A 20,315-nucleotide genomic window follows, 5' to 3' on the forward strand; every position below is an offset into this window, starting at 1 on the left:
GTCGCTCTTGATTCATTGCATATCCCGGTACACCGCCGGAGGCATTCATATAGTCATATCTTGTTCTAGCTTTGAGTTGTAATTCTTGAGTTGTAAATCCATATAAGTGTGATGATCTTCATTATTAGAGCATTGTCCTAGTGAGGAAAGGATGATGAAGGCTATGATTCCCCCACATGTCGGGATGAGAATTCGGACTTTACAAAAACAAAAAAATGAGAAAAAAAAGGCCAAAAAGAAAAAAAAGAGGCCAAAGAAAAAAAAAGAGGCCAAAGAAAAAAGAAAAAAAAGAAGAAAAAAGAAAAAAATAATAATAAAATGAGAGAAAAAGAGAGAAGGGACAATGCTACTATCTCTTTTTCCACACTTGTGCTTCAAAGTAGCACCATGATCTTCATGATAGAGAGTCTCATATGTTGTCACTTTCATATACTAAGTGGGAATTTTTCATTATAGAACTTGGCTTGTATATTCCAATGATGGGCCTCCTCAAAATACCCTAGGTCTTCGTGAGCAAGCAAGTTGGATGCGCACCCAGTTAGTTTCTTTTGTTAAGCTTTCATATATTTATAGCTCTAGTGCATTCGTTGCATGGCAATCCCTACTCACTCACATTGATATCTATTAATGGGCATCTCCATATAGCCTGTTAATACGCCTAGTTGATGTGAGACTATCTTATCCCTTCTTGTCCTCACAACCACCATATACCACCATAGTGCTATGTCCATGGCTTGCGCTCATGTATTGCGTAAGAGTTGAAAAAGCTGAAGCGCGTTAAAAAGTATGAAACAATTGCTCGGCTCGTCATCGGGGTTGTGCATGATGGGAGTATTTTCTGTAATGAAAATGAAGCATGGCCTAACTATATGATTTTGTAGGGATAAGCTTTCTTTGGCTATGCTATTTTGATAGGACATGATTATTTGTTAGTATGCTTTGAAGCATTATTATTTTTATGTTTTATAAACTTTTATTTTGAATCATTTGGACCTGAACATTCATGCCACAATAAGGAAAATTACATTATGAATTATGCTAGGTAGCATTCCACATCAAAACTTTCTTTTTATCATTTTCGATTGGGGATGCTTGATACGTCTCCAACGTATCTATAATTTTTGATTGTTCCATGCTATTATATTACCCCTTTTGGATGTTTATGGGCTTTATTTTACACATTTATATCATTTTTGGGACTAACCTACTAACCGGAGGCCCAGCCCATATTGCTGTTTTTTTGCCTATTTCAGTATTTCGAAGAAAAAGAATATCAAATGGAGCCCAAACGGAATGAAACCTTCGGGAGCGTGATTTTTGGAACGAACGTGATCCGGAGAGCTTGGAGTGCAAGTCAAGAAGCTACCGAGGAAGCCATGAGATAGGAGGCCCCCCTATAGGGCGCGCCCCCTGTCTCGTGGGCCCCTCGGGCGGCCACCGACGTACTTCTTCCTCCTATATATACCTACGTACCCCGAAAACATCCAGGAGCACCACGAAACACAATTTCCACCGCCGTAACCTTCTGTATCCGCGAGATCTCATCTTGGAGCCTTCACCGGCACTCTGCCGGAGGGGGAATCGACCATGGAGGGCTTCTACATCAACATCCTTTCCCCTCCGATGAGTTGTGAGTAGTTTACCACAGACCTACAGGGCCATAGTTATTAGCTAGATGGCTTCTTCTCTCTTTTTGGATCTCAATACAATGTTCTCCCCCTCTCTTGTGGAGATCTATTCGATGTAATCTCTTTTTGTGGTGTGTTTGTCGAGATCCGATGAATTGTGGGTTTATGATCAAGTTTATCTATGAATAATATTTGAATCTTCTCTGAATTATTTTATGTATGATTGAGTTATCTTTGCAAGTCTCTTCGAATTATCAGTTTGGTTTGGCCTACTAGATTGATCTTTCTTGCCATGGGAGAAGTGCTTAGCTTTGGGTTCAATCTTACAGTGTTCTTACCCAGTGACAGAAAGGGTTGCAAGACACGTATTGTATTGTTGCCATCGAGGATAACAAGATGGGGTTTATATCATATTGCATGAGTTTATCCCTCTACATCATGTCATCTTGCTTAATGCGTTACTCTGTTCTTATGAACTTAATACTCTAGATGCAGGCAGGAGTCGGTCGATGTGTGGAGTAATAGTAGTAGATGCAGGCAGGAGTCGGTCTACTTGTTATGGACATGATTACTATATACATGATCATGCCTAGATAATCTCATAACTATGCGCTTTTCTATCAATTGCTCGACAATAATTTGTTCACCCACCGTAATACTTACGCTATCTCGAAAGAAGCCTCTAGTGAAACCTGTTGGGGAACGTTGCAGAAAATAAAAAAATTCTACGCTTCACCAAGATCAATCTATGGAGTCATCTAGCAACGAGAGAGAGGATAGCATCTACATACCCTTGTAGATCACGCACAGAAGCGTTCAAGAGAACGGGGTTGAGGGAGTCGTACTCGTCGTGATCCGAATCACCGATGATCCTAGTGCTGAATGGACAGCACCTCCGCGTTCAACACATGTACGGTTGGGAAGACGTCTCCTCCTTCTTGATCTAGCAAGGGGGAAGGAGAGGTTGATGGAGATCCAGCAGCACAACGGTGTGGTGGTGGAAGTAGCAGCGATCTCGACAGGGCTTAGACAAGCTCTATGAGAAGAAGAGGTGTTGCAGAGGGAGAGGGAGGCGCCAGGAGCAGGGGTGCGCAGCCCTCCCTCCCCCCTCTTTATATAGGGGCCCTGGGGGGTACCGGCCCCCTAGAGATTGGATCTCAAGGGGGGGTGGCGGCCAAGGGGTTGGCTTGCCCCCCAAGCCAAGTGGGGCGCCCCCCACCCCTAGGGTTCCCAACCCTAGGCGCAGGGGGAGGCAAAGGGGGCGCACCAGCCCACCAGGGGCTGGTTCCCCTTCCCACTTCAGCCCATGGTGCCCTCCAGGATAGGTGGCCCCACCCGGTGGACCCCCGGGACCCTTCCGGTGGTCCCGGTACAATACCGGTGACCCTCGAAACTTTCCCGATGGCCGAAACTGGACTTCCTATATATAATTCTTCACCTCCGGACCATTCTATAACTCCTCATGACCTCCGGGATCTCATCCGAGACTCCGAACAACTTTCGGGTTACCGCATACTAATATCTCTACAACCCTAGCATCACCGAACCTTAAGTGTGTAGACCCTATGGGTTCGGGAGACATGCAGACATGACCGAGACGACTCTCCGGTCAATAACCAACAGCGGGATCTGGATACCCATGTTGGTTCCCACATGCTCCTCGATAATCTCATCGGATGAACCACGATGTCGAGGATTCAAGTAATCCCGTATGCAATTCCATTTGTTAATCGCTATGTTACTTGCCCGAGATTCGATCGTCGGTATCCCAATACCTCGTTCAATCTTGTTACCGGCAAGTCACTTTACTCGTACCATAATGCATGATCCCGTTACCAAACACTTGGTCACATTGAGCTCATTATGATGATGCATTATCGAGTTGGCCCAGAGATACCTCTCCGTCATACGGAGTGACAAATCCCAGTCTCGATCCGTGTCAACCCAACAGATACTTTTGGGGATACCCGTAGTATACCTTTATAGTCACCCAGTTATGTTGTGACGTTTGGTACACCCAAAGCACTCCTACGGCATCCGGGAGTTACACGATCTCATGGTCTAAGGAAATGATACTTGACATTGGAAAAGCTCTAGCAAACGAACTACACAATCTTGTGCTATGCTTAGGATTGGGTCTTGTCCATCACATCATTCTCCTAATGATGTGATCCTATTATCAACGACATCCAATGTCCATAGTCAGGAAACCATGACTATCTGTTGATCAACAAGCTAGTCAACTAGAGGCTCACTAGGGACATGTTGTGGTCTATGTATTCACACGTGTATTACGATTTCCGGATAACACAATTATAGCATGAATAACAGACAATTATCATGAACAAGGAAATATAATAATAATCATTTTATTATTGCCTCTAGGGCATATTTCCAACAGTCTCCCACTTGCACTAGAGTCAATAATCTAGTTACATTGTGATGAATCGAACACCCATAGAGTTCTGGTGTTGATCATGTTTTGCTCGCGGAAGAGGTTTAGTCAACGGATCTGCAATATTCAGATCCGTATGCACTTTGCAAATATCTATGTCTCCAACTTGAACATTTTCACAAATGGAGTTGAAGCGACGCTTGATGTGCCTGGTCTTCTTGTGAAACTAGGGCTCCTTGGCAAGGGCAATAGATCCACTGTTGTCACAGAAGAGAGTGATCGGCCTCGACGCATTGGGTATGACTCCTAGGTCGGTGATGAACTCCTTCATCTAGATTGCTTCATGTGCTGCCTCCGAGGCTGCCATGTACTCCGCTTCACATGTAGATCCCGCCACGACGCTTTGCTTGCAACTGCACTAGCTTACTGCCCCTCCATTCAAAATATACATGTATCCTGTTTGTGACTTGGAGTCATCCAGATCTGTGTCGAAGCTAGCGTTGACGTAACCCTTTATGATGAGCTCTTCGTCACCTCCTTATACGAGAAACATATCCTTAGTCCCTTTCAGGTACTTCAGGATGTTCTTGACCGCTGTCCAGTGTTCCATGCCGGGATTACTTTGGTACCTTCCTACCAAACTTATGGCAAGGTTTACATCAGGTCTGGTACACAGCATGGCACACATAATAGACCCTATAGCCGAGGCATAGGGGATGACACTCATCTTTTCTCTATCTTCTGCAGCTGTCGGGCATTGAGCTGAGCTCAATTTCACACCTTACAACACAGGCAAGAACCCCTTCTTGGCCTGATCCATATTGAACTTCTTTAATATCTTATCAAGGTATGTGCTTTGTGAAAGACCTATGAGACGTCTTGATGCCTAATATGTAAGCAGCTTCTCCAAGGTCCTTCATTGAAAAACACTTGTTCAAGTAGGCCTTAATGTTGTCCAAAAGTTCTATATCATTTCCCATCAAAAGTATGTCATCAACATATAATATGAGAAATGCTACAGAGCAACCACTCACTTTCTTGTAAACATAGGCTTCTCCATAAGTCTGCATAAACCCAAACGCTTTGATCATCTCATCAAAGCGAATGTTCCAACTCCGAGATGCTTGCACCATCCCATAAATGGATCGCTGGAGTTTGCATACCTTGTTAGCATTCTCAGGATCGACAAAATCTTCCGGCTGCATCATATACAGTTCTTCCTTAAGATAGCCGTTAAGGAATGCCGTTTTGACGTCCATTTGCCATATCTCATAATCGTAGTATGCGACAATTGCTAACATGATTCGGAGAGACTTCAGCTTCGCTACGGGAGAGAAAGTCTCATCGTAGTCAACCCCTTGAACTTGTCGATAACCCTTAGCGACAAGTCGAGCTTTATAGATGGTAACATTACCATCCGCATCCGTCTTCTTCTTAAAGATCCATTTGTTTTCTATCGCTCGCCGATCATCGGGAAAGTCTGTCAAGTCCATACTTTGTTTTCATACATGGATCCTATCTCGGATTGCATGGCTTCAAGCCATTTGTTGGAATCTGGGCCCGCCATCACTTCTTCATAGTTTGAAGGTTCACCGTTGTCTACCAACATGATTTCCAGGACAGGGTTGCCATACCACTCTGGTGTGGAACGTGTCCTCGTGGACCTACGAAGTTCAGTAGTAACTTGATCCGAAGTACCTTGATCATCATCATTAGTTTCCTCTCTAGTCGGTGCAAGCACCACAGGAACATCTTCCTGAGCTGCGCTACTTTCCGGTTCAAGAGGTAGTACTTCATCAAGTTCCACTTTCCTCCCACTTACTTCTTTCAAGAGAAACTCTTTCTCCAGAAAGGTCCCGTTCTTGGCAACAAAGATCTTGCCTTAGGATCTGAGGTAGAAGGTATACCCAATGGTTTCCTTAGGGTATCCTATGAAAACGCATTTTTCCAACTTGGGTTCGAGCTTTTTAGGTTAGAGTTTCTTGACATAAGCATCGCATCCCCAAACTTTTAGAAACGACAGCTTAGGTTTCTTCCCAAACCATAATTCATACGGTGTCGTCTCAACGGATTTAGATGGTGCCCTATTTAAAGTGAATGTAGTTGTCTCTAGAGCATATCCCCAAAATGATAGTGGTAAATCGGTAAGAGACATCATAGACCACACCATATCCAATAAAGTGCGATTACGACGTTCGGACACACCGTTACGCTGAGGTGTTCCAGGCGGCGTGACTTGTGAAACAATTCCACATTTCCTTAAGTGCGTACCAAATTCGTGACTTAAATATTCTCCTCCACGATCTGATCGTAAGAACTTTATCTTTCGGTCACGTTGATTCTCTACCTCATTTTGAAATTCCTTGAACTTTTCAAAGGTCTCAGAGTTGTGTTTCATCAAGTAGACATACCCATATCTACTCAAGTCGTCAATGAGAGTGAGAACATAACGATATCCTCCGCGAGCCTCAACGCTCATTGGACCGCACACATCAGTATGTATAATTTCCAATAAGTTGGTTGCTCGCTCCATTATTCCGGAGAAAGGAGTCTTGGTCATTTTGCCCATAAGGCATGGTTCGCATGTGTCAAATGATTCATAATCGAGAGACTCTAAAAGTCCATCAGCATGGAGCTTCTTCATGCGTTTGACACCAATGTGACCAAGGCGGCAGTGCCACAAGTATGTGGGACTATCGTTATCAACTTTACATCTTTTGGTATTCACACTATGAATATGTGTAACATCATGTTCGAGATTCATTAAGAATAAACCATTGACCATCGGGGCATGACCATAAAACATATCTCTCATATAAGTAGAACAACCATTATTCTCGGATTTAAATGAGTAGCCATCTCGTATTAAACGAGATCCAGATACAATGTTCATTCTCAAAGCTGGCACTAAATAACAATTATTGAGGTTTAAAACTAATCCCGTAGGTAAATGTAGAGGTAGTGTGCCGATGGCGATCACATCGACCTTGGAACCATTCCCGACGCGCATCGTCACCTCGTCCTTCGCCAGTCTCCGCTTATTCCGCAGCTCCTGCTTTGAGTTACAAATATGAGCAACCGCACCGGTATCAAATACCCAGAAGCTACTAAGAGTACTGGTAAGTTAAACATCAATTACATGTATATCACATATACCTTTAGTGTTGCCGGCCTTCTTGTCCGCTAAGTATTTGGGGCAGTTCCGCTTCCAGTGTCCGCTTACCTTGCAATAAAAGCACTCAGTCTCAGGTTTGGGTCCATTCTTTGGCTTTTTCCCGGCAACTGGCTTACCGGGCGCGGCAACTCCCTTGCCGTCCTTCTTGAAGTTCTTCTTACCCTTGCCTTTCTTGAACTTAGTGGTTTTATTGACCATCAACACTTGATGTTCCTTTTTGATTTCGACCTCCGCTGATTTCAGCATTGAAAATACTTCAGGAATAGTTTTCACCATCCCCCGCATATTGAAGTTCATCACAAAGCTCTTGTAGCTAGGTGGGAGCGACTGAAGGATTCTATCAATGACCGCCTCGTCCGGGAGGTTAATGTCCAGCTGGGACAGGCGGTTGTGCAACCCAGACATTTTGAGTATGTGCTCACTGACAGAACTATTTTCCACCATCTTACAACTGTAGAACTTGTCGGAGACTTCATATCTCTCGACCCGGGCATGAGCATGGAAAACCATTTTTAGCTCTTCGAACATCTCATATGCTCCGTGTTGCTCAAGACGCTTTTGGAGCCCCGGTTCTAAGCTATAAAGCATGCCGCACTAAACGAGGGAGTAATCATCAGCACGTGACGCCCAAGCGTTCATAATGTCTTGGTTCTCTGGGATGGGTGCATCACCTAGCGGTTCTTCTAGGACATATGCTTTCTTGGCAGCTATGAGGATGATCCTCAGGTTTCGGACCCAGTCCGTATAGTTGCTGCCATCATCTTTCAGCTTGGTTTTCTCTAGGAACGTGTTGAAGTTGAGGTTGACATGAGCGTTGGCCATTTGATCTACAAGACATTTTGCAAAGGTTTTTAGACTAAGTTCATGATAATTAAGTTCATCTAATCAAATTATTTAATGAACTCCCACCCAGATTAGACATCCCTCTAGTCATCTAAGTGATACATGATCCGACTCAACTAGACCGTGTCCGATCATCACGTGAGACAGAATCATGTGAGACAGACTAGTCATCATCGGTGAACATGTCCATGTTGTTCGTATCTTCCATACGACTCATGTTCGACCTTTCGGTCTCTTTTGTTCCAAGGCCATGTATGTACATGCTAGGCTCGTCAAGTCAACCTAAGTGTTTTTGCATGTGTAAATCTGTCTTACACCCGTTGTATGTGAACGTTAGGATCTATCACACCCGATCATCACGCGGTTCTTCGAAACAACGTACTTTCGCAACGGCGCACAGTTAGGGGGAACACTTTCTTGAAATTATTATGAGGGGTCATCTTATTTACTACCGCCGTTCTAAGCAAATAAGATGCAAAAACATGATAAACATCACATGCAATCAAATAGTGACATGATATGGCCAATATCACATTGCTCCTTTGATATCCATCTTCGGGGCGCCATGATCATCTTCGTCACTGGCATGACACCATGATCTCCATCATCGTGTCTCCTTGAAGTTGTTCGCCAACTATTACTTCTACTACTATGGCTAACGGTTTAGCAATAAAGTAAAGTAATTACATGGCGTTTATTCATTGACATGCAGGTCATACAATAAATAATACAACTCCTATGGCTCCTGCCGGTTGTCATACTCATCGACATGCAAGTCGTGATTCCTATTACAAGAACATGATCTCATACATCACATATATATCATTCATCACAAACTTTTGGCCATAGCACATCACAAAGGCAAAATGCTGCAAAAACAAGTTAGACGTCCTCTAATTGTTGTTGCATGTTTTTACGTGGCTGCAATAGGGTTCTAGCAAGAATGTTTCTTACTTACGTAAAAGCTACAACGTGATATGCCAATTTCTATTTACCCTTCATAAGGACCCTTTTCATCGAATCCGATCTGACTAAAGTGGGAGAGATAGACACCCGCTAGCCACCTTATGCAACTAGTGCATGTCAGTCGGTGGAACCTGTCTCACGTAAGCGTACGTGTAAGGTCGGTCCGGGCCGCTTCATCCCAGGATGCCGCTGAAACAAGATAAGACTAGTAGTGGCAAGAAAATTGACAACATCTACGCCCACAACAAATTTGTGTTCTACTCGTGCAAAGAAAACTACGCATAAACCTAGCTCTGATACCACTGTTGGGGAATGTTGCAGAAAATAAAAAATTTCTACGCTTCACCAAGATCAATCTATGGAGTCATCTAGCAACGATAGAGAGGATAGCATCTACATACCCTTGTAGATCGCGCACGGAAGCATTCAAGAGAACGGGGTTGAGGGAGTCGTACTCGTCGTGATCCAAATCACCCATGATCCTAGTGTTGAACGAACAGCACCTCCATGTTCAACACACGTACGGTTGGGAAGACGTCTCCTCCTTCTTGATCCAGCAAGGGGGAAGGAGAGGTTGATGGAGATCCAGCAGCACAACGGCGTGGTGGTGGAAGTAGCAGCGATCTCGGCAGGGCTTCACCAAGCTCTACGAGAGGAAGAGGTGTTGCAGAGGGAGAGGGAGGTGCCAGGAGCAGGAGTGCAGCCCTCCCTCCCCCCTCTTTATATAGGGGCCCTGGGGGCGCCGGCCCCCTAGAGATTGGATCTCAAGGGGGGCGGCGGCCAAGGGGGTTGGCTTGCCCCCCAAGCCAAGTGGGGCGCCCCCCACCCCTAGGTTCCCAACCCTAGGCACAAGGGGAGGCCCAAGGGGGCGCACCAGCCCACTAGGGGCTGGTTCCCCTTCCAACTTCAGCCCATGGGGCCCTCCGGGATATGTGGCCCCACCAGGTGGACCCCCGGGACCCTTCCGGTGGTCCCGGTACAATACCAGGGACCCTTGAAACTTCCCCGATGGCCGAAACTGGACTTCCTATATATAACTCTTCACCTCCGGAGCATTCTGGAACTCCTCGTAACATCCGGGATCTCATCCGGGACTCCGAACAACTTTCGGGTTACCGCATACTAATATCTCTACAACCCTAGCGTCACCGAACCTTAAGTGTGTAGACCCTACTGGTTCGGGAGACATGCAGACATGACCGAGACGACTCTCCGGTCAATAACCAACAGCGGGATCTGGATACCCATGTTCGTTCCCACATGCTCCTTGATGATCTCATCGGATGAACCACGATGTCGAGGATTCAAGTAATCCCGTATACAATTCCCTTTGTCAATCGGTACATTACTTGCCCGAGATTTGATCGTCGGTATCCCAATACCTTGTTCAATCTCGTTACCGGCAAGTCACTCTACTCGTACCGTAATGCATGATCCCGTGACCAAACACTTGGTCACATTGAGCTCATTATGATGATGCATTACCGAGTGGGCCCAGAGATACCTCTTCTTCATACGGAGTGACAAATCCCAGTCTCGATCCGTGTCAACCCAACAGATACTTTCGGGGATACCCATAGTATACCTTTATAGTCACCCAGTTACGTTGTAACGTTAGGTACACCCAAAGCACTCCTACGGCATCCGGGAGTCACACGATCTCATGGTCTAAGGAAATGATACCTGACATTAGAAAAGCTCTAGCAAAAGAACTACACGACCTTGTGCTATGCTTAGGATTGGGTCTTGTCCATCACATCATTCTCCTAATGATGTGATCCCGTTATCAACGACATCCAATGTCCATAGTCAGGAAACCATGACTATCTGTTGATCAACGAGCTAGTCAACTAGAGGCTCACTAGGGACATGTTGTGGTCTATGTATTCACACGTTTATTACGATTTCCGGATAACACAATTATGGCACGAATAACAAACAATTATCATGAACAAGGAAATATAATAATAATCATTTTATTATTGCCTCTAGGGCATATTTCCAACAAAACCTATGGCCCCCGGGTCTATCTCTTATCATATTTGCTTTCAATCTACTTTTATTTGCATCTTTACTTTTTTCATCTAGATTATAAAATACCAAAAATATATTTATCTTATGATACTATCTTTATTAGATCTCACTTTCGCAAGTGGCCGTGAAGGGATTGACTACCCCTTTATTGCGTTGGTTGCCATTTCTCAGTTTGTTTCTGTAGGTGCGTGGGACTTTTGAGGAGCCTCCTACTGGATTGATACCTTCAAAACTGAGGGAAATACTTACGCTACACTTGCTGCATCACCCTATCCTCTTCGGGGAAAACCAACGCTAGCTCAAGACGTAGCAATACGTCCATTTTGCATCATGCTATCAATATTTATTGCATTATGGGCTGTTATTACACATTATATATCAATAGTTATGGCTATTCTCTCTTATTTTACAAGGTTTACCATGAAGAGAGGGAATGTCGGCAGCTGGAATTCTGGCTGGAAAAGGAGCAAACATTGGAAACCTATTCTGCACTGCTCCAAAAATCCTGAAACTCCACAGAACTTATTTTTGGAATTAATAAGAATTATTGAGCGAAAGAAACACCTGAGGGGGCCCACACCGTGGCCAGGAGGGTGGGGGGCGCGCCCACCCCTACTGGGCGCGCCCCTGTCTCCTGGGCCCCCTGGTGGCCCTCCAGTGTCGATCTTCTGCTATATCAAGGATTTTACCCTGGAAAAAAGCGTGGGCAAGCTTACGTGACGAAACTCCGCCGCCACGAGGCGGAACCTTGGCGGAACCAATCTAGAGCTCTGGCAGAGCTGTTCTGCCGGGGAAACTTCCCTTCGGGAGGGGGAAATCATCACCATTGTCATCACCAACGATCCTCTCATCGGGAGGGGGTCAATCTCCATCAACATCTTCACCAGCACCATCTCCTCTCAAAACCCTAGTTCATCTCTTGTATCCAATCTTCAATCAAAACCACAAATTGGTACCTGTGGGTTGCTAGTAGTGTTGATTACTCCTTGTAGTTGATGCTAATTGGTTTACTTGGTGGAAGATCATATGTTCAGATCCTTAATGCATATTAATACTCCTCTGATTATGAACATGAATATACTTTGTGAGTAGTTACGTTTGTTCCTGGGGACATGGGTGAAGTCTTGCTATTAGTAGTCATGTGAGTTTGGTATTCGTTCGATATTTTGATGAGATGTATGTTGTCTCTCCTCTAGTGGTGTTATGTGAACGTCGACTACATGACACTTCACCATTATTTGGGCGTAGAGTAAGGCATTGGGAAGTAATAAGTAGATGATGGGTTGCTAGAGTGATCGAAGCTTAAACCCTAGTTTATGTGTTGCTTCGTAAGGGGCTGATTTGGATCCATATGTTTAATGTTGTGGTTAGGTTTACCTTAATACTTCTTTATTAGTTGTGGATGCTTGCAATAGGGTTTAATCATAAGTGGGATGCTTGTCCAAGTAAGGGCAGTACCCAAGTACCGGTCCACCCACATATCAAATTATCAAAGTACCGAACGCGAATCATATGAGCGTGATGAAAACTAGCTTGACGATAATTCCCATGTGTCCTCGAGAGCTCTTTTCTCATTATAAGAAATTATCCAGGCTTGTCCTTTGCTACAAAAAGGATTGGGCCACCTTGCTGCAATTTATTTACTTTCATTGCTTGTTACCCATTACAATTTATCTTATCACAGAACTATCTGTTACCTACAATTTCAGTGCTTGTAGAGGAAACCTTACTGAAAACCACTTATCATTTCCTTCTGCTCCTCGTTGGGTTCGACACTCTTACTTATCGAAAGGACTACGATAGATCCCCTACACTTGTGGGTCATCACTCACCTCGTCTTCGGAGAGGGGCATGTTGGGGAACATTGCAGAAAATTAAATTTTTTCCTACAGTTTCACCAACATCCATCTATGAGTTCATCTAAGCAACGAGTGATAGGAGAGAGATGCATCTACATACCACTTGTAGATCGTGTGCGGAAGCGTTCAAGGGAACGGGGATGATGGAGTCGTACTCGCCGTGATCCAAATCACCGATGACCAAGTGCCGAACGGACAGCACCTCCGCGTTCAACACACGTACGGAGCGGTTGACGTCTCCTCCTTCTTGATCCAGCAAGGGGGAAGGAGAGGTTGAGGAAGAAGGCTCCAGCAGCAGCACGACGGCGTGGTGATGGTGGAGAGGCAGTACTCCGACAGGGCTTCGCCAAGCACTTAACGGAGGAGGAGAGGTGTTGGGGAGGGGAGGGGCTGCGCCTTGGATGTGTTGTGCAGCCCTCGCCTCGCCCCTCTATTTATAGGGGAAGGGGGAAGGGGGCTGGCCCCCTCTAGATGAGATCTAGAGGGGGGGGGCGGCCAAGGGAGGGGGCTTGCCCCCCAAGCAAAGGGGGCGCCCCCACTAGGGTTTCCCCCCAAACCCTAGGCGCATGGGCCCAAGGGGGGGCACCCAGCCCTCCAGGGGCTGGTTCCCTGCCCCTTACGGCCCATAAGGCCCTCCGAGAGGGGTGGCCCCTCCCGGTGGACCCCCGGAACCCCTCCGGTGGCCCCGGTACAATACCGATATGCCCCCGAAACTTTCCGGTGACCCTATGACAACTTCCCATATATAAATCTTCACCTCCGGACCATTCCGAAACTCCTCGTGACGTCCGGGATCTCATCTGGGACTCTGAACAACATTCGGTAATCACATACAAGTCTTCCTAATAACCCTAGCGTCACTAAACCTTAAGTGTGTAGACCCTACGGGTTCGGGAGACATGCAGACATGACCGAGACGACTCTCAGGTCAATAACCAACAGCGGGATCTGGATACCCATGTTGGCTCCAACATGCTCCTCGATGATCTCATCGGATGAACCACGATGTCGAGGATTCAATCAACCCCGTATACAATTCCCTTTGTCAAACGGTACGTTACTTGCCCGAGACTCGATCGTCGGTATCCCAATACCTCGTTCAGTCTCGTTACCGGCAAGTCACTTTACTCGTACCATAATGCATGATCCCGTGACCAAAAACTTGGTCACTTTGAGCTCATTATGATGATGCATTACCGAGTGGGCCCAGAGATACCTCTCCGTCATACGGAATGACAAATCCCAGTCTCGATCCGTGTCAACCCAACAGACACTTTCGGAGATACCTATAGTGCACCTTTATAGTCACCTAGTTACGTTGTGACGTTTGGTACACCCAAAGCACTCCTACGGTATCCGGGAGTTACACGATCTCATGGTCTAAGGAAAAGATACTTGACATTGGAAAAATCTCTAGCAAAACGAACTACACGATTTTTGTGCTATGCTTAGGATTGGGTCTTGTCCATCACATCATTCTCCTAATGATGTGATCCCGTTGTCAATGACATCTAATGTCCATAGTCAGGAAACCATGACTATCTGTTGACCAACGAGCTAGTCAACTAGAGGCTTACTAGGGACGTGTTGTGGTATATGTATTCACACGTGTATTACGATTTCCGGATAATACAATTATAGCATGAATAAAAGACAATTATCATGAACAAAGAAATATAATAATAATCCTTTTTAGTATTGCCTCTAGGGCATATTTCCAACAGTCTCCCACTTGCACTAGAGTCAATAATCTAGTTACATTGTGATGAATCGAACACCCATAGAGTTCTGGTGTTGATCATGTTTTGCTCGCGGAAGAGGTTTAGTCAACGGATCTGCGACATTCAGATCTGTATGTACTTTGCAAATATCTATGTCTCCATCTTGAACATTTTCACGGATGGAGTTGAAACGACGCTTGATGTGCCTGGTCTTCTTGTGAAACGTGGGCTCCTTGGCAAGGGCAATAGCTCCAGTGTTGTCACAGAAGAGTTTGATCGGCCCCGACGCATTGGGTATGACTCCTAGGTCGGTGATGAACTCCTTCACCCAAATTGCTTCATGCACCGCCTCCGAGGCTGCCATGTATTCTGCTTCACATGTAGATCCTGCCATGATTCTCTGCTTGCAGCTGCACCAGCTTACTGCCCCACCATTCAACATATACACGTATCCGGTTTGTGACTTAGAGTCATCTAGATCTGTGTCGAAGCTAGCGTCGACGTAACCCTTTACGACGAGCTCTTCGTCACCTCCATAAACGAGAAACATGTCCTTTGTCCTTTTCAGGTACTTCAGGATATTCTTGACCGCTGTCCAGTGTTCCTTGCCGGGATTACTTTGGTACCTTCCTACCAAACTTACGGCAAGGTTTACATCAGGTCTGGTACACAGCATGGCATACATAATAGATCCTATGGCTGAGGCATAGGGGATGGCACTCATCTCTTCTTTATCTTTTGCCGTGGTCGGGCATTGAGCCAAGCTCAATCTCACACCTTGCAATACAGGCAAGAACCCTTTCTTGGACTGATCCATTTTGAACTTCTTCAAAATCTTATCAAGGTATGTGCTTTGTGAAAGACCTATGAGGCGTCTCGATCTATCCCTATAGATTTTGATGCCTAATATGTAAGCAGCTTCTCCAAGGTCCTTCATTGAAAAACACTTATTCAAGTAGGCCTTAATGTTGTCCAAGAATTCTATATCATTTCCCATCAAAAGTATGTCATCTACATATAATATGAGAAATGCTACAGAGCTCCCACTCACTTTCTTGTAAACGCAGGCTTCTCCATAAGTATGCATAAACCCAAACGCTTTGATCATCTCATCAAAGTGAATGTTCCAACTCCGAGATGCTTGCACCAGCCCATAAATGGATCGCTGGAGCTTGCATACTTTGTTAGCATTCTTAGGATCGACAAAACCTTCCGGCTGCATCATATACAGCTCTTCCTTAAGATAGCCGTTAAGGATGCCGTTTTGACGTCCATCTGCCATATCTCATAATCATAGTATGCGGCAATTGCTAACATGATTCGGACGGACTTAAGCTTCGCTACGGGAGATAAAGTCCCATCGTAGTCAATCCCTTGAACTTGTCGATAACCCTTAGCAACAAGTCAAGCTTTATAGATGGTAACATTACCATCCGCGTCCGTCTTCTTCTTAAAGATCCATTTGTTTTCTATCGCTCGCCGATCATCGGGCAAGTCTGTCAAAGTCCATACTTTGTTTTCATACATGGATTCTATCTCGGATTGCATGGCTTCAAGCCATTTGTTGGAATCTGCGCCCGCCATCGCTTCTTCATAGTTCGAAGGTTCACCGTTGTCTAACAACATGATTTCTAGGACGGGGTTGCCATACCACTCTGGTGTGGAATGTGTCCTTGTGGACCTACGAAGTTCAGTAGCAACTTGATCCTAAGTACCTTGATCATCATCATTAATTTCCTCTCCAGTCGGTGTAGGCACCACAGGAACATTTTCCTGTGCTGCACTACTTTCCGGTTCAAGAGGTAGTACTTCATCGAGTTCTACTTTCCTCCCACTTACTCCTTTCGAGAGAAACTCCTTTTCCAGAAAGGATCCGTTCTTGGCAACAAAGATCTTGCCCTCAGATCTTAAGTAGAAGGTATACCCAATGGTTTCCTTAGGGTATCCTATGAAGACGCATTTTTCTGACTTGGATTCGAGCTTTTCAGGTTGAAGTTTCTTGACATAAGCATCACATCCCCAAACTTTTAGAAACGACAGCTTAGGTTTCTTCCCAAACCATAATTCATACAGTGTCGTCTCGACGGATTTAGACGGTGCCCTATTTAAAGTGAATGTAGCTGTCTCTAGAGCGTATCCCCAAAATGATAGCGGTAAAATCGGTAAGAGACATCATAGATCGCACCATATCTAGTAGAGTGCGATTACGACGTTAGGACACACCGTTACGCTGAGGTGTTCCAGGCAGCGTGAGTTGTGAAACGATTCCACATTTTCTTAAGTGTGTACCAAATTCGTGACTTAAATATTCTCCTCCACGATCTGATCGTAGGCACTTTATCTTTCGGTCACGTTGATTCTCTACCTCATTCTGAAATTCCTTGAACTTTTCAAAGGTCTCAGACTTGTGTTTCATCAAGTAGACATACCCATATCTACTCAAGTCATCAGTGAGAGTGAGAACATAACGATATCCTCCGCGAGCCTCAACGCTCATTGGACCACACACATCAGTATGTATGATTTCCAATAAGTTGGTTGCTCGCTCCATTGTTCCGGAGAACGGAGTCTTGGTCATTTTGCCCATGAGGCATGGTTCGCATGTGTCAAATGATTCATAATCGAGAGACTCTAAAAGTCCATCAGCATGGAGCTTCTTCATGCGCTTGACACCAATGTGACCAAGGCGGCAGTGCCACAAGTATGTGGGACTATCGTTATCAACTTTACATCTTTTGGTATTCACACTATGAATATGTGTAACATTACGTTCGAGATTCATTAAGAATAAACCATTGACCATCGGGGCATGACCATAAAACATATCTCTCATATAAATAGAACAACCATTATTCTCGGATTTAAATGAGTAGCCATCTCGCATCAAACGAGATCCAGATACAATGTTCATGCTCAAACTTGGCACTAAATAACAATTATTGAGGTTTAAAACTAATCCCGTAGGTAAATGTAGAGGTAGCGTGCCGACGGCGATCACATCGACCTTGGAACCATTCCCGACGCGCATCGTCACCTCGTCCTTCGCCAGTCTCCGCTTATTCCGCAGCTCCTGCTGTGAGTTACAAATATGAGCAACGGCACCGGTATCAAATACCCAGGAGTTACTACGAGTACTGGTAAGGTACACATCAATTACATGTATATCAAATATACCTTTAGTGTTGCCGGCCTTCTTGTCCGCTAAGTATTTGGGGCAGTTCCGCTTCCAGTGACCCTTCCCTTTGCAATAAAAGCACTCAGTCTCAGGCTTGGGTCCATTCTTTGACTTCTTCCCGGCAACTGGCTTACCGGGCGCGGCAACATCTTTGCCGTCCTTCTTGAAGTTCTTCTTACCCTTGCCCTTCTTGAACTTAGTGGTCTTATTGACCATCAACACTTGATGTTCTTTCTTGATTTCAACCTCTGCTGACTTCAGCATTGAAAATACTTCAGGAATGGTCTTCACCATCCCCTGCATATTGTAGTTCAACACAAAGCTCTTGTAGCTCGGTGGGAGCGACTGAAGGATTCTGTCAATGACCGCCTCGTCCGGGAGGTTGATCTCCAGCTGGGACAGGCGGTTGTGCAACCCAGACATTTTGAGTATGTGCTCACTGACAGAACTGTTTTCCTCCATCTTACAACTATAGAACTTGTCGGAGACTTCATATCTCTCGACCCGGGCATGAGCTTGAAAAACCATTTTCAGCTCCTCGAACATCTCATATGCTCCGTGTCGCTCAAAACGCTTTTGGAGCCCCGGTTCTAAGCTGTAAAGCATGCCGCACTGAACGAGGGAGTAATCATCAGCACGTGACTGCCAAGTGTTCATAACGTCTTGGTTCTCTGGGATTGGTGCTTCACCTAGCGGTGCTTCTAGGACATAATCTTTCTTGGCTGCTATGAGGATGATCCTCAGGTTCCGGACCCAGTCCGAATAGTTGCTGCCATCATCTTTCAGCTTGGTTTTCTCTAGGAACGCGTTGAAGTTCATGTTGACATGAGCGTTGGCCATTTGATCTACAAGACATATTTTGCAAAGGTTTTAGACTAAGTTCATGATAATTAAGTTCATCTAATCAAATTATTTAATGAACTCCCACTCAGATTAGACATCCCTCTAGTCATCTAAGTGTTACACGATCCGAGTCGACTAGGCCGTGTCCGATCATCACGTGAGACGGACTAGTCATCATCGGTGAACATCTCCATGTTGATCGTATCTTCCATACGACTCATGTTCGACCTTTCGGTCTCTTGTGTTCTGAGGCCATGTCTGTACATGCTAGGCTCGTCAAGTTAACCCTAAGTGTTTATGCATGTGTAAAACTGTCTTACACCCGTTGTATGTGAACGTAAGGATCTATCACACCCGATCATCACGTGGTGCTTCGAAACGACGAACTTTAGCAACGGCGCACAGTTAGGGGGAACACTTTCTTGAAATTATTATAAGGGATCATCTTATTTACTACCGTCGTTCTAAGTAAACAAGATGCATAAACATAATAAACATCACATGCAATTATATAATAGTGACATGATATGGCCAATATCATATAGCTCCTTTGATCTCCATCTTCGGGGCTCCATGATCATCTTCGTCACCGGCATGACACCATGATCTCCATCATCATGATCTCCATCATCGTGTCTTCATGAAGTTGTCACGCCAATGACTACTTCTACTTCTATGGCTATCGCGTTTAGCAATAAAGTAAAGTAATTTACATGGCGTTCTTCAATGACACGCAGGTCATACAAAAAATAAAGACAACTCCTATGGCTCCTGCCGGTTGTCATACTCACATGCAAGTCGATCCTATTACAAGAACATGATCTCATACATCACAATATATCATTCATCATTCATCACAACTTCTGGCCATATCACATCACATGACAATTGCTGCAAAAACTAGTTAGATGTCCTCTAATTGTTGCTGCATCTTTTACGTGGCTGCAATTGGGTTCTAGCAAGAACGTTTTCTTACCTACGAATAACCACAACGTGATTTTGTCAACTTCTATTTACCCTTCATAAGGACCCTTTTCGTCGAATCCGCTCCAACTAAAGTGGGAGAGACACACACCCACTAGCCACCTTATGCAACTAGTGCATGTCAGTCGGTGGAACCTGTCTCATGTAAGCGTATGTGTAAGGTCGATCCGGGCTGCTTCATCCCACAATACCGCTGAAGCAAAATAAGACTACTAGCGGCAAGCAAGTTGACAAGATCTACGCCCACAACAAAATTGTGTTCTACTCATGCAATAGAGAACTACGCATAGACCTGGCTCATGGTGCCACTGTTGGGGAACGTTGCAGAAAATTAAATTTTTTCCTACGGTTTCACCTAGATCCATCTATGAGTTCATCTAAGCAACGAGTGATAGGAGAGAGATGCATCTACATACCACTTGTAGATCGCGTGCGGAAGCATTCAAGGGAACGGGGATGATGGAGTCGTACTCGCCGTGATCCAAATCACCGATGACCAAGTGCCGAACGGACAGCACCTCCGTGTTCAACACACGTACGGAGCGGATGACGTCTCCTCCTTCTTGATCTAGCAAGGGGGAAGGAGAGGTTGAGGAAGAAGGCTCCAGCAGCAGCACGATGGCGTGGTGATGGTGGAGAGGCAGTACTCCGACAGGGCTTCGCCAAGCACTTAACGGAGGAGGAGAGGTGTT

Source organism: Triticum aestivum, chromosome 6B (genome assembly GCF_018294505.1).
Source record: "Triticum aestivum cultivar Chinese Spring chromosome 6B, IWGSC CS RefSeq v2.1, whole genome shotgun sequence".
NCBI classification, from domain to species: domain Eukaryota; kingdom Viridiplantae; phylum Streptophyta; class Magnoliopsida; order Poales; family Poaceae; genus Triticum; species Triticum aestivum.